Genomic DNA, 14,613 nt, shown 5'->3' on the forward strand with positions numbered 1-14,613 from the left:
AAACTAACTGTCATGCCAAATATGTTACGGGGCTCAGCTCAGCTGTGATAACCTAGAGAGAGCTGGCAGGGTGGTGGGACTGAGGGAAGAGAGCCTTTCTGCAGGCTTTGGGCCCACACTCCGCCCCTTGGAGTACCCTTGGCTTGCATTGTTGTCCAAGCAGAGAGAAATGTGGGAAGCAAAACAAGAGCCCAAATATGGAGTTATGTATAAAATGTGTGTGTGTGCTTGAGTGTGTCTCTGTGGATATGCCCACAGACAGAGTTAAATATTTTCCTAAAGTTTTAACCACTTAATGATCCACCCATTGTAGGAGGATTTTTAGTGCTATTTGAAGATGTTTATATTAACTTAGTACAAATTACACCTTTTAGGGCATAAATAGCTCTGTGCAAAAAGCTGGTCCTCTGAGAATAGTGACAAAGGAACATCAGGATGAGAAAACATCTAACTGCTCCATAGGTAGAAACACAGCAGGAGGCAGGAGGACCCCTCTTCAGGGAAAACTGACACCTTTTGAACCAAAGTCAGCAACCCTTATTTTCTTTTCATGATATCATTCACAATCTGTGTTGGGATCCTGATCCCCACAGGGCTGCTGCTTAGCCTTCTTTCCCTGGAACTGCAGATTTTTTTTGTCCGTAACTATCTAACAGACTGTTCATACTTTGAGCTATCTAGACACCTGCAGGCCAGAGTGTGGGTGTGAAACCTGCCCTCATTGTCTCAGAAAAAGTTCAGGGGTGATCACATGCACCAAGAATTGGGACACTGCATGGGTCAGTGGTTCCCAGTGAGGCCAGGGGATTGGAGAACCAGGGGATTTCATGGAGTCCAGCAGGGCTTTGCCTATCCCACAGCCCCAGCCAGGGAGGAGGGCAGGCTGGGTGTGGAAGGAAGGAGCAGACCAAAATCCCAATTGTCAAAGCCCATAGTGATGAGACAGACATGGGGTCATGACAGGAAGTCATCCCATGGGTCAGGGAGAGGAAAGTCAGTGATTTGGGTCAGTGGGGTCTGTGGTCAGGCACAGACATTACTGCAATGCAATCCATCATTGAGCAAATGAAGCGCAGTTAGCAAGAGAAGGATGATGGATGTGGGGGGACTTGGCTGTGTCTGAGGCTTCTTCCAGCTCCTCCATCCTCCCTTCTTCTTTCTCTGCAACAGTGTTAACCAGGCTTAGACACCTGTACAATATCTGCACACAGACAGCTAAACTCCTGGGAGGGAGAAGTGTGTGGCATGCTCTTGCCATATCACTGATAGCTCCCATATTGAAGTGAAGCATGCCTGTATGCCAGGGCCTTTCCACTTTTCCTCAGCTTGTACATCAGCCCTCTCCTACTGGAGGAAGATGTAATGGGAGGAAATCACCTGGAGCTGTTTCATATCCGAGTGGTTGTTTAAGGAGTCCAACTCATCTTCCTGTGTAAAAGGCAAGATCTGTGGATCCCGCCTGCTTAAAATGGTCTGCAAATGACTTGGAGAAACTGGTCCCCAACTCTTGACTCATAGAGAATGTGAGTCACTAAAACACATCTATGATCCTTAGAAGTATTGTCAAATTCATATTTTACAAGAGAGGGAAAGCAGATTGTGCTGCCACCCACTTAATCAATGAGTTTGTTGGCCCAGAGGTTCAGGAGGTAGGAGAATGGATGTGGACTGCATTTCATTTTGGTCCAGGACAAAGCACCTTTGGGAGGATGGACAAACTGTTAGCAAGCATTATCAGTGTAAGAAGCAATATTGCAAGGCTCTGAGAGCTAGCATTTTTAAAAAGCCTGAGATAAGTATGGAAATGTTATTTGGCAATTTTCATGTGCTTTCAATGACACCTTTTTGTTTGATTTTTCTTACAGTGACACCTTTGCCCTTTTCATGGAGCTCAGAAGACACGTTCCTCTCACTTAACCACAGGAATGACACTTGCAGCTTTGCACCCTGGAAGAACAATGAAGAAACAGAGGTATTTTACCATGTAACTCTATAAAATAGAATTACAGTGAGTCTGTGGTCTAGTTTTCATAAACAGCATGCTAACTCCCATTCATTTGGCAATGATACTCTCCTGGCTTTATTTTTTTGCCTTTATTCATTATATAACTGCAGTCTTTAAAACAATATTGCAATGGCTTTCAAATAATAAGTTAGATTTCTTTATCAATACATTTCTGCACAACTGTTGAACATTAATAGATTTATGTTGTTAGTTAACATTTTAATTTTGTCTCAGGAAGAAGCTCTAAAAAAGACAGAAAAATTGCTAAGAGCTCAGAATAAAGTGTCTTTTGTGACCACACACAAGAGAAATGGCTTAGCTGCATATGACAACAAAGTATCTACAGAGAGTTCTGTTTTTCTGGATGCTGAAGCAAAGATTTGAGCTACTTAACATTCTGGTTCTTACATGAGCAGCAACTGTGTTCTCTCCATCTGTGGGAAGAAATAAACCACACTAAGAAAAATAAAGCTTTCTGTTCCCACTTCCTATGCTATGCAGCAGACACAGCTTTAGAGATGGATCTGGCAACTTTGAACATGGTGTTTATAGTTATTTACTGAAGCATATCATTGCCCTGTGGGGAGCAGCTCTCCCTATTCCTTCGGATCCCACAATTCAAAATTCACCACATCTTCAAACTGTAATCAACATTAGCTCGTAACTGCCCTGGATGCTGTGTGCCAGATGTCACTTGACTTAAGGCTCCTTTATGTTGCCAGACTGCAAAGAGCATTTATGGTCATGGTAAACTGGAATTATAACATCCAGAATAGCCCTTAGTTACACAGATAGCACCACCTAACAGCTAAGAGCCATGTAATTTGTTTTGGAAGAGTGACTCTAGGTAACACAAGTACCTTTCTTCATAAATCATTAACCCAGTACTCAGAGATTGTTCTGCTCTCTGTTCCTGAGTTTATTTTCTCCACTTTGTACTGCATAATTTTGCCAGAATGCACTTTTATCACCTTGTTTTTGGACTTTTGTTTTGCTATCTTTTGCTTTGCAAATGGAAGAAAACTGGAATTAATGTGCAACGTTTCTGGTTACAAATTAATTATGAAAATTCATTGCAAATACAAGGCAATACCAGAAAGAAAGGAATCTTTCCTCTGTGTGTGAAAGTAAATAAATTTTTGCACAGTTGTTTTAATTTAATGAACATATTTTTAAAACATTTTTGTTTATATAACACTGACTTTGAGGTTTTCATAATATAGCTTCCAAAACCAATATTATCTGGATGGTCAACATTACATCAAGAAAGGAGGAAGCATGGAGAAGAAGGAAAAAACAGAGTATCATGATGGAAAGGTAAGAGAAAATAGCTTTTTTTTTTTTTTTTGGTTGGGAGATATTCCCTTTTTGTAAAAATTCTGATAAGATTGGAGAAATATAACAAATCTGTAGTGCATCTTCTGGTTGTCTTCTTCTTTGAACTTCACCAAAATAATTATACTATGGGATTTGATATATCCTGAACAGAAACAACTTCTATAGTAACTCCATGAAAAATGATTAATCAGAGGCTATGCTGGGTATAAAATCTTCTCTGACTAGCACATTTTTTGTACAAGAGAATATTAATGGCATTACTACCTGATCTCTATAAGAAGCCTCAAGCAAATTTTTAGGTCTGTGCATGAAGACAAAATTAAATCAGTAGCACTGAAGGTCCATACAGAGTTACTTGTAAAGGAATGGTTCTTAACCTAACACATCAGCAATCTGTGTTAATACATCAAGTTCAATCATTTTGGTTCCCACAGTCCAGAACCAGGCATCTCTCAAGTGACCTGTGTGGAAGATGTACACACATATATTAAATAAGTCTGGTCAATCATTCACTGAACTTCATCAAGAAGAAATCTGACTGTCTTCCCCATTGCTGCAGGGCTGTGCACCTTATTTTGCTTAACATTAAAAAAACAGTGGTAGGGTGAGAACTTGGAACATATGCTACAAGTAAGTTCATCTTGTGAAAAGATTTCTTTTGGCCTCTTTTATACACAAATGAGGCAAAAATGATACCTGTTCTGCAGAGATAACTTTTGAAAAACAAAGACGTGGCATGACTTCCTTCAAGATCCAATTTAAGGGGCAGGCAGTGCAGTGCTGCTCCATTTCCTTTGACTTCATCTACTTTTGTATGCTCTGTGTGTTTGAAAGTAGAAGAGATGCTTTCTGATGGATGCTGAATCCTCACTTTCTGTGATGGTACTAAAAAGGAGATTAGTACTGATAAAAGAATGACAGCAATCAGCTTTTCCAATGGAGATGTAAAGATTGCCAGATCAGAAGGTGGTGGGTAATTTTTTGTTCTCTTTAAGGAAAATAAAATGATTAATAGATTTTCCAGCAAGGTTCTATAACTTATCTTGATCTATCAATTCTGAGAGAAACTGATGAGGAAAGGTGTTGGTTTAACAACCCTGAGCAGTGAGACAGCTTCATCTACAAAGACAGAAGTGAAAAGGCATGAAGGTAACAGCTGAAGAAGGGACAAATGTGTGGCTGGCCAAGAAGGAGACTGAACAAAGGCAAGGGGCAGGGCCAGCCATCTGAAGCAAGGACTGTTTTTTATGCATTTGTAGAGTAGGTAGTGCAGAGGTTTCTTCCATGTCAGCCATAAGTAGTCAATAATAATGTGGGGTAAAGTGGAAATAAGTGAGGCCTTGGCAGCACTGGGATTATTTTAAATTAACAGTTCATGGATGAGAGTCAAAGCATAGAGGTGAGAGGATGACTTTCATGTGTGTACTGTTCTCCTGCACACTACAGAGGTGAAAGTAGCATCATCTGGACACAACCATGAAGGAGGATGAGAGGAAGGAACAGCAGTGTTAACATAGCTACTTCTATGGATGGCAGATGCAGAAAATGACCTTGAAATGACTTTTTAAAGATGGGTTACTTTTGAGCACATTGTTATGGTTGAATCTGCTTATGCAAATATTGTGAACATGCTGCTATCATCTCACTCTCCTTCCAGATTTATTATTATGCAGATGCACAGAAAACTCACACTGCTTATCCAGATGGCCTGGAGGTGCTGCAGTTCCCTAATAATCAGATAGGAATGCAAGAGCTCATAATGTGAACTGTATGTGCAGATTTATTTCAATTATCAAAGTGTGGTCTGAATTCTGACTCAAGCAGACTGGGTATTTTTTTGCCATTTCATATTGTCATTGCATTTTACTTTCCGTATATTCCATCACTTCTCAGTTTTCTCCTACAAAAGAAAAATTATAATGAAATGTAAATGTAGCTCTTCCAATTCTGATTATCTGATTATGTGATTCTTTAATTTATTTTACCAGTATTGCAGATATAATTTACATCCTCACTACAATGTCCAAAAAAAAATCCTGACCTAGCTTTGTGTAAGGCAACTGGAAAGAACACTAGACAGACTTTTTACATCTTATTTTCTACAGAAAAACATTATTCTGATGTCACACAAGAACTTGTGTTCCCAGATCATACAATGGAATGCCTCTATGGTGATGGACTGAAAGAAACTTTTTTCCCAGATGGCACAGTAGTAAAATTAGAAAAGTAAGTCCTGTGTAAATGACAGGGACAACACTTTGGACACAGGTACAGCAACACTGACATTTAGAACTGTGGTTGGATTTTGCATAGCTGGGAAATTTCCAGACGAAGGGAAAAAGGATTTGTAAGATAACAAGGGTTTTGCAAGAATGTAGCACTGAAAATTCACTTCTACCTTGAATGGTAGGTGAAGATTCCCCACTGGCAAAATGACTGTGAAATATTCCTCATTTAGTTCCATGTAACTTTACACTGGCCAGAGCAGCTGGGAGATCACCAGTTGTCAGTGTTAGCAATGTGGGTACTAAAGGACTCAGGATGAGGGCTCCTGAGCTCTATTCCCAGGTGTTTGGCTTCCCCTCTAATACTGGGCAAGAACTGAGACAATCTCAGTTGGTTAGAGCATGGTGCTAACAACACCAGGGTTGTGGGCTTGATCCCTGAAGGGGATATTCACTTAAGAGCTGGACTTGAGAGTCCTTGTGGGTCTCTTCCTGGTCATATTCTGTGAATCTGTGCTGTCTCTCTATTCCTCCATGCAAGATGAGAAAAACAGCATCAGGACTTTCTTACACATTTCTTCTGGGGAAGAGGAGGGACCCTGTTGTAAAATTGATTTTCTGCCTGCAAAATGCCTTGAGATCTCTGCAAGAAGTCATGTAAAATTCATATCTCACCATCCATTAGCTATTATACTACATATTGAAGTATTTTTGTGAGACCAGATCTCTAATGCCATCCCATGTAAATCCTGAGGTTTTCCACTTGATATTATTGTCCAATTTCATTGAGCTGTGTTAGACAACTGTGTGAGACAGGTTAATAAAAGACAGTGTTTTCTCATCACTTCATTCATTGCTATTTCTTTCAGGAGTGGAGATAAACTAGTGGTATTCAGTGATGGCTAAAGGGAGATTCACACTGCGCAGTTCAAGAGGAGGGAGCAGCCAGATGTCACCATGAAAACTGTGTTCTGCAATGACAGACAGGAAACAAGGTACTCCACTGGACAAGTCCAAATCGAAGATGAGGAGGGTAATCTCATCCTGGATAAGAAGTGATTCCTCCCTGCAGAAGGCTGTGGTGTCTACATGTGTGGCTCAAGGTCTTTTCTTGGCAGAACTGTTAGGAAGATTTAACTTGTGAAAATGAATGGATGGATCTGAAGGGCTGAAATTACTTCGGCTCAGCAACCGGTGCTTAGAGGGGAATAACATTATCTGAATGAAATGTCTCTTGAGTGAGACTGAAGGAGATGCAGTCACGTCTTTTTTGTGTATTCAACACTAAAACAAATGCCCACAGTACTTCCCACTAAAGTGTTTGTTTCATGGTCACACTGATCACACTTTCCCTAGTTTTTCAGCAATTGTTGTGAAAGTTACTACAAGTAAGAACCCCAAATATACAGTTCAGTGCTGCCTTATGCTGACTAAAATAAATCTACATGGGTTTTTATTTTCTCAGTTAAAAAATGTGTGGAAGTGATTCATATTTTCAGTTTGTTTGGATTCTTTGGAGCAGAATTTCCCAGCATGTATCAGGGATTATCATGAGCTGGACATTAGACCAAAATTTGAGCAGGAGTGGAGAGAAGTCACAGCTCTCAATGCCACTTCCAACCAAAGTTATGCAAAAATTATATGATCATAATCTAAAAACTCTGCCTCATGTATTTGAAAATAAAATGTGATGTTTATTCTATCCTAGTGATTATTCTGGATCAAAGATCTGGATCTTCTAGATCTTTCTTCTTCCTCCAGCAGTCTTTCCTCTGTGTTGCTTTGTCTTTGAAATAACCTTTCCCACTGTTGCTTTAATTCTTGTAGTAGTGCAAAAATATTTCTGGTCAGTGAATCTCTCCATCTGTAAGGTTCTTTGGATGGCACTTGATATTTTGGGGGATTAATAATTTATCAGATGCTGCTTTCAACTCTCTTCCCCATAGACTGCCTGTCAGAAAACCATTAGAATGGTTTGGTTTGGAAAGGACCTTAAAGACCATTTAGTTCCAGCTCCCGCTGCCATGGGCAGGGACATGTTCCACTAGACCAGGTTGCCCAAAGCCCCATCCAACCTGGCCTACAACACCTCCAGTGAAGTGAATTTTTCCAAATCAATGAAACTCTTCACTTGTAGAGCTCAGCTCATTACCTGCCCACCAACTGCGATGCCCAATTATCTCCATATGCCCTTCAAATTCCTGTAGCAACAAATACACTCTCATAGCATGATGCTTTAGCCTTTTCTCATACTTAAGTGCAAAAATTGCAACATTATGGAAATGCTGCCTCTTCTCTTCTGTTTCCAGGGGCTCAGACAATCAACAAATCACCACTAAGATTTCAAGGCATCGTTCAAAGACAGCAAGAAGCTTTGCTGATCTTGATCATAAACATACTAAAGTTTATCAATTTAATTATGAAGCTGTGAGCAGTTTGATATCAGCTGGTGTAATGATAAAATTGTATTGTTTTTCCTTAACTGCTTCATAGGACTTCTGCTTTCAACTACTGAATAAGTTAATATATTTTATTTGTTATTTGTTTTGTAAAAGCAAAATCTAACTAAAATAAAATCAAGACATCATTCTTCTCCATGTCTTTCACTAAGACTTTCAATTTGTCCTATCTCATGCTGACCAAAACAGATCTATGTTGATTTTTTTCTCAATTAAACATCATAAAACAGTGACTGTGGCTAGTGTTTTCAGTATGGCTGAGAAACTAGATATTATACCAATGTTTTATAGAGGACCATTGTTTTTATTCCCAAGAATTCCTCTAACAAAAGGTCCCTGTTCTTCAGTTTAAATGCTGACATTCTTTCTGTTTCTATAGTAAATCAGAAAACAGGCTTTGCTCACAGCTTTTAGCCTTAAATCACTGTTTATTATTCAATAACCTGTCACAGAATCCTGTAGATAAGTAATCCCTCCGAACTGTAAACGCAATAAAGGACAATTTTGTTATCATGCTGCTTGCTCTTTGCTTCATTAAGCACTCTGGACTCTACTTGCAGGAAACATTTTGGCTTTGTAATAATTTGGCCCATGGTCCTGCAAGATGTGTGACACATGGGGAATATGTGCAAGGCAGTCCCTAGAGCTGTGCATAAGGGTGACCCTACTGAAGATTTTGTAGCGCTTTTGCCGGCCTGCATCCGACCATTGTTTTACCAAGACACCTTTTTTCCAAGTGATATTTTATAGTATAATAGTAAATGGGTTTTTGACATAAAGGGCACACATTGGGTTTGGAAACAAGGGGGCAGAAAATTCACCCTCATAAATGACAATCTCTGTCAGGTATGTTGTAACTGAGAGTCCTCCACAGATCAGTTCTCACACATCCCACTTTGTTTTTCACAGGCTGATTCTCACATCCTCTCTCCTCCACCTTCCACTTGCCTCAGTTAACCAGAAGAACCATGGCTCTACCATAGCTTTAGGAACAAAAATAACCCCAAAATAATTCAAATGAAATGTGACTGCATATTGTGTTTAAACTGTAGCAACACACATAGCTACTTCTTGATATTCTTTTGTCCTGGAGGATTTACAATGAAATTTTCATGAATCCTTCAGGGAGATGGAACACATTTGGGAATTACCACTTTTGTCTTTTCACAGGTTTCCCTAGCATTAGCAAAAACATGCTACAGCCAGTATTTGGCCTCAGTTTTTTTTCACATTTAGAATATGCTGTGACTTGTGAACAGAGCAACTTCCATTCAGACAGCCAGGGGTGTGGGCTTCTGGCCTTTATCAGAGAAAATATGTGTGTGGTTAGCTCCTGGTTGCAGAAGTCAGGTGCAGATAACCAGCGACTGAGCTGGGCAGACTTGTGTGGAGAATGCCCAGCCTCCTGGGATTTGTTTGTTTTAACTTCATCTTTTGCTCAAAAGGGTATTTTTGGCATGCTATTTTTTCCTGCAGCTGGGAAGTCAGTATTTTTCTTGGAAGTGCTCTGGCAGTTTTCCTAGTTAGGACAGCCACCTTAGGAATTGATCCTCCTGCAGCCTGCAGGGCAGGTTGTGGAGAAGAGGACATCTACCCACTTTCTTATAAGTAAGCCAGGTACTCTCACCAGCTGTGCTCCAGGGCACAGGCCTTCTGCCAGCCCTCCTCCCAACCACTTGGTTTGACCTGAAAGTGTCAATCTGCTTCTAGTTCAGCAGTTCAGCAATACTGTGAGAAAGTTTTCTTCTCACAGTGTCATCCATGGAACAGCCTAAACACCAAGCTGGATTTTAGCTGAGTTCTAAAAGCCAGGGCTTGAATTTGTCATAAACACTCTCATGGAGATGAAACTCCAACAGGTTCAAGCTGTCTCTTGTATCATAGTCATTTGCCCTCACTTCCATCTTACTTTAAGGTGACTTTCTTTTTGTACTGCTGCATTACTGGCACATTATACCAACTCATTATGTTGCCCTGCTCTGAGTGAACTCTCTTGGTTAAGATCATAATGCCCAATGCAAAACTGACAGTAGAGAGTAGGAAAATACCTATTGATTCCAATGCTCTTTTCCTCCTCTGGCATGTGCTGATTTAACTTACTGGTATTCCTCTGCTGCTCCACCGATGAGCTCCTCTCCAGTTCCTGAGGAGCAGGGCACCTTCTTGTCTCATCACTTCCCTCTCAAGGAAATAATGTTCCATAGAAATATACATGGACTCTAAATGAAATACCATTTCCCACTGTCTGTGATGAAAGTGAGTGATGGACCCCATCTATTTTTATGAGTAGGAAATGCATTTTGAGTTACATTGCACAGAGCAATTCCCATATAGACAGTTCATGAAATGTGCTCCTCCCTACCCAGCTCGTTCAACATACACAAGGCTCAAGCTAAAGACCCGTCCAGCTGGCTGGTGGCATAGAGGAAAAATGCCAATGGATCTGTATATGTGAAAGTGTTACTGTTCCTCTCAGTTTTATTTTTCTGGAAACCTACAGTGGTGAAACCCTACAGTCTAATTGTCCCTGAGGATTAAATTCTGTATTTGGGGCAGAGAGTGTGTTGCTTGAGAGAAGAGTGTTTGAGTTGAGGACCATTCTGACAAAACATCAACATACCAACCCTCACCTTCTCTCAGAAAGTAGCAAGCAAAAAAATACAAAGTGAATGGTCTGTCTGCTAAACAAGACCATTTGACATCCTGTTGTCATTGTAGTGGCATTCTTGTTTTTTCTTTTTTTAGACTCCAGAACGAGTAACCTCTGCCTTCCAAACAACTACAGAAAAAAAGGGGGAAAAAAATCACACCTGGAAGTACTGCCCTGGGCAATATACAGTTGAGTTGAGGGAGGACAATTTTCTGTGGAATAAATACCATTTATTGAAATGGAAGATTTTTTTTTCCAGAGAACAAATGTAATCTTTTGATAGCTTTTATTTAATTTTAATTTTCTTGTTTTGAAAGTGTCAGAATATCCTCTTTTCATTTTTTTTCTTAAAATGGTTCAGGAAGACGTTTTTAAAATGCCAATTTAGTTTTAAAACTAAAAGCCCAAATGTGAAATGAAATGCTTTACCATTGTCAAATGTAAATTAACATAATTCAAAAGTTTCACAAGTCACAGAATTGTTCACGATTCTCATCACTTTATTTGAATGTGGGAAAAAAAATTTAAATCCTTCAGGAAGAAAAAACATGTTTCTCTCTCCACTCTTGCATTTGTGGCTCTCTCCTATGATGTACCTATGTCATAGATGTCCAATACATACAGAAGTGTCCAGGAGGCTTTTCAGGAAGGCTGGGAAGCAGGACAATGGGGTTAGAAATATATGATTACTTTACCACAGGACTTCCTTTCCTGTGAATTCTTTGCCCTGTAGTGTGTGGGTTAAAAATAGTCCTGGACCATCTTACATTCTATAGTGAGGGAATTGCTGCCTAAAAAAAGAAGGGATTTGAAACAAGCTTTGGTCCAGGATGTGAGGAATAAGGCTCCTATTGGAAAGAAACTTTAGGGATCATTAACGGCTGAGACTGTGGCCAAAATTTGAATTTCTGTAAATGACTTTCCATATTGCAAAGTGATATGTAATTCTATATTCCAATAGTAACAGGTATATGAATATATTTAGTGATGTTCTACAATTAGATCCGCAATAACCTTCCATCTCAGGTTTAAAGTGGCATTGGAAGGGAGGCAGCAAGATCTAAAGTGCACTGGGATTATTTCTGGGAATGCCCTTATAGATAAGATACTGAAGTCGAATTATCTTTAGTGAGAGCTTTCCTTGAGTGAGAGGTTTATAGGGAACAGGAGATAAACATGGTAAGCAGCTGCTGAAGTATGGTCGTGGTGTAATAGGACTTACATAAAATACCATGAAGGGGAAAGTAGCCTTCCTGTGTCTGTTGCAGTCAGTCATTCTTTTCAGGCCCAGAAATTTGGGAACTTGCTGCTGAGTTTGCCCTCAAACCTAATGTGGTAATCCCAGAAAATTATGGTTATCTTTGCTTCCACTTTCTTTCCTAGGAATTCTTTTCTTTGTCTGTTTATGAAACAGGACTATGTCAAATATTAAAAAAAAAGAGAGCAACAAACAACAAGCAAACAACCAATCAGCCAGAAAAACAAAAAGACAAACACACCAAGAAACTCAACCATACCAAACTAAATTAGATTTAGAGTAGCTGGTTCAAATCCTGGGGCAAGGATTATTAAATTAAGAAAAAAATGACATAGTAGAATGCAGCCATGGTAAGAATTTGGATGAGTCACCTTACAGACTGCAGTTATCTTTGTCTTTTCTGCACTGCTCAACAATGCTATCAGCAGTGTTTCTGCTACTGAGCATGCAGCCAGTGTGTGGTAAACTGTGCCATCACAGTCTCCACTAGGTAATCATAAATCAAGCTGTTAATAATGTCTGAACAAGGAAGCATTCTTTGGTGGTTTGTTCATATCAGCTTGTATTAATGAACTTCTTTCATACCTCTGGCATTCAGGGAATGAAATTCAACTTGGACATTCAGGGAATGCCAATTTACAGGAAATTGGCTCAGCAAACCTAGATATAACAGATGTCTGCTTCATTTACCAGATAATTAAATGCAACCGCTTTAAATTAAATTAAACCACTTTAAATAACAAAGAACACCTATCTACTTTTGAGAAAGTCATATCACATATGAACAGAAGCTCTTGAAGTACAATTATGAAGCACTAACTCAAGGATTAGGCATTGGTCTAAATGAATGAGGATAAATTTCACTCACTTTACTATGTATAAATCTGTGCCCAGATGAACCCTCATCTCTTGACCAGCCTTTATTTCCAGTGGGTTCTATGTTCAGCCCATTCTTTAATAACTTGTGACCCATCTGTGAGTTTGCAGACATTCTTCCACAAGGCAAAAACTACCACAGCTGTCTCTACTCAAGTTTAACACCCAAGTACTGCTGCTGCCAACCAGCACCCAGAAGCAGAGACCTTAGAACCACAGAACCAGAATTGTTTGGGTTGGAAAGAACCCTAAGGACCATCTAGTTCCAACCCCTTTGCCATGGGCAGCTAGCCCATAGGCTCCTCCTGCTAGCCCAAGCTGTTCAATGCCCCATCAAACCTGGCCTTCCCTGTGAGGGGAGCAGGATGCCATCCTCTGCAATACCATGGAACACATTCAGCAGAAAAACATCAATAGGTTTATTACCCACTGCCTGACTCCGAGCTCTTGAAGGTTTCAGGCACATGACTGGGGAGGGATTCATCTGGCTACCACTTCAAGCCCCAAAGCCAGGGTCCATTGAGATGGTTACACCTGCTCTTGTTAACCTCAGGCACTCAGACTGGTAAAAGCCATTGTTTCACTGCAAAATGAATGCTGGTTTTGGGGGTGAGGTAAGAGCTTGTCTGGTAGTGAAACATGTGGTGATGCAGGATGAGTCTGCCTGCACCCTGCTGCTGGTTGAGGCCTGTGCTATTTGTTGCCTGCTAGACTGAAGCAATTGTGAAGTCTTTCTTGGCCATGAAGGAGCAGATGTCTCATCCCACAGCAACCTCAACTACCATTTTTTTCTTGCATTTCAGTGAATATATGTTCCTAGCTGAACTTCTGCCTAAATATTTTTTATATATTATGTGGCAAAATCCCTACAGACTTTACAATAAAAAAAAATATCAATTTTATAACTGTGTATTGTCCATGCACAACAATATAAGTGGCAATTTTCATTTAAATCATGTCCAGGACTGATGAATACCTTTATATTCATCCTGTCTCAGGCAAAAGCATGTTCATTGCATTGCCTCCTGTAGCTGTGGCTTTCATTCCCAAAGTGACAGTTTTTCCTCATGGTCCCTGTGCAATGGAAGAGTTGTCATTCAGGAAATGACTACATAAAGTCCAGTGAAAAATCAAGAGTGAAAACCAGCTCCTCAAACCACAGGCCACAATGTCCGATCTCCTGTGCTGATTCAATGTCAGTGATACTGAAGCACTCAACAAGGTCAGAACACCTTTTTCCTGCTCCTTTGCCCCAAACATTTATTGCTGAGCATGGCTTCATGTGGCATGGGATATCCCTTCATCACTCTGTGTCAGCTGTCCTGGTTTTGTCACCTCCCAATTTTGTAGGCACCTGCAACCTACTCACTGAGGGGGAAGAGTGGAGAAAAAGAGAAAGTCTGGATGTTCTGCAAACACTATTCAGCAATAGCCAAAACACTGGTGTGTTAGCAACACTGTTTTAGTTATAAAAATCTAAAACACAGCACCATATGGACTGCTACAAAGAAAATTAACTCCATCTCAGCCAGACTCAGTACAGGAGTAAAAAGAGAAACTACATTAAAAAAAAAGCTGTATAGTGTCTAGGTTGGGGTCATCTTTTTTGCTCTGAGGTTGTAGAGAATCTCATGTAGCAGGATCCTGACTTCTGTGTTGGGTTGTTATAAAGTTATTACATTCACACAGACAAGCTTTTCATCATGATGCTGACCTCAGAAGCCCTCTTTGCTTCACTTGCCATTGAACATCACTTTGTGAAAGAGAATCAGAGGAGGATTCAGAGATGCAATGAAACACAA

General features: G+C 40.0%; 1 pseudogene; it reads left to right on the forward strand.

Annotated features, from left to right (window-relative positions):
* LOC107201342 overlaps nt 1-8,540 on the forward strand; it is a 32,694-nt pseudogene extending 24,154 nt beyond the window's left edge.
* The last annotated feature ends 6,073 nt before the right edge of the window (nt 8,541-14,613 follow it).

This window comes from Parus major, chromosome 3, assembly GCF_001522545.3.
Source record: "Parus major isolate Abel chromosome 3, Parus_major1.1, whole genome shotgun sequence".
Taxonomy (NCBI): domain Eukaryota; kingdom Metazoa; phylum Chordata; class Aves; order Passeriformes; family Paridae; genus Parus; species Parus major.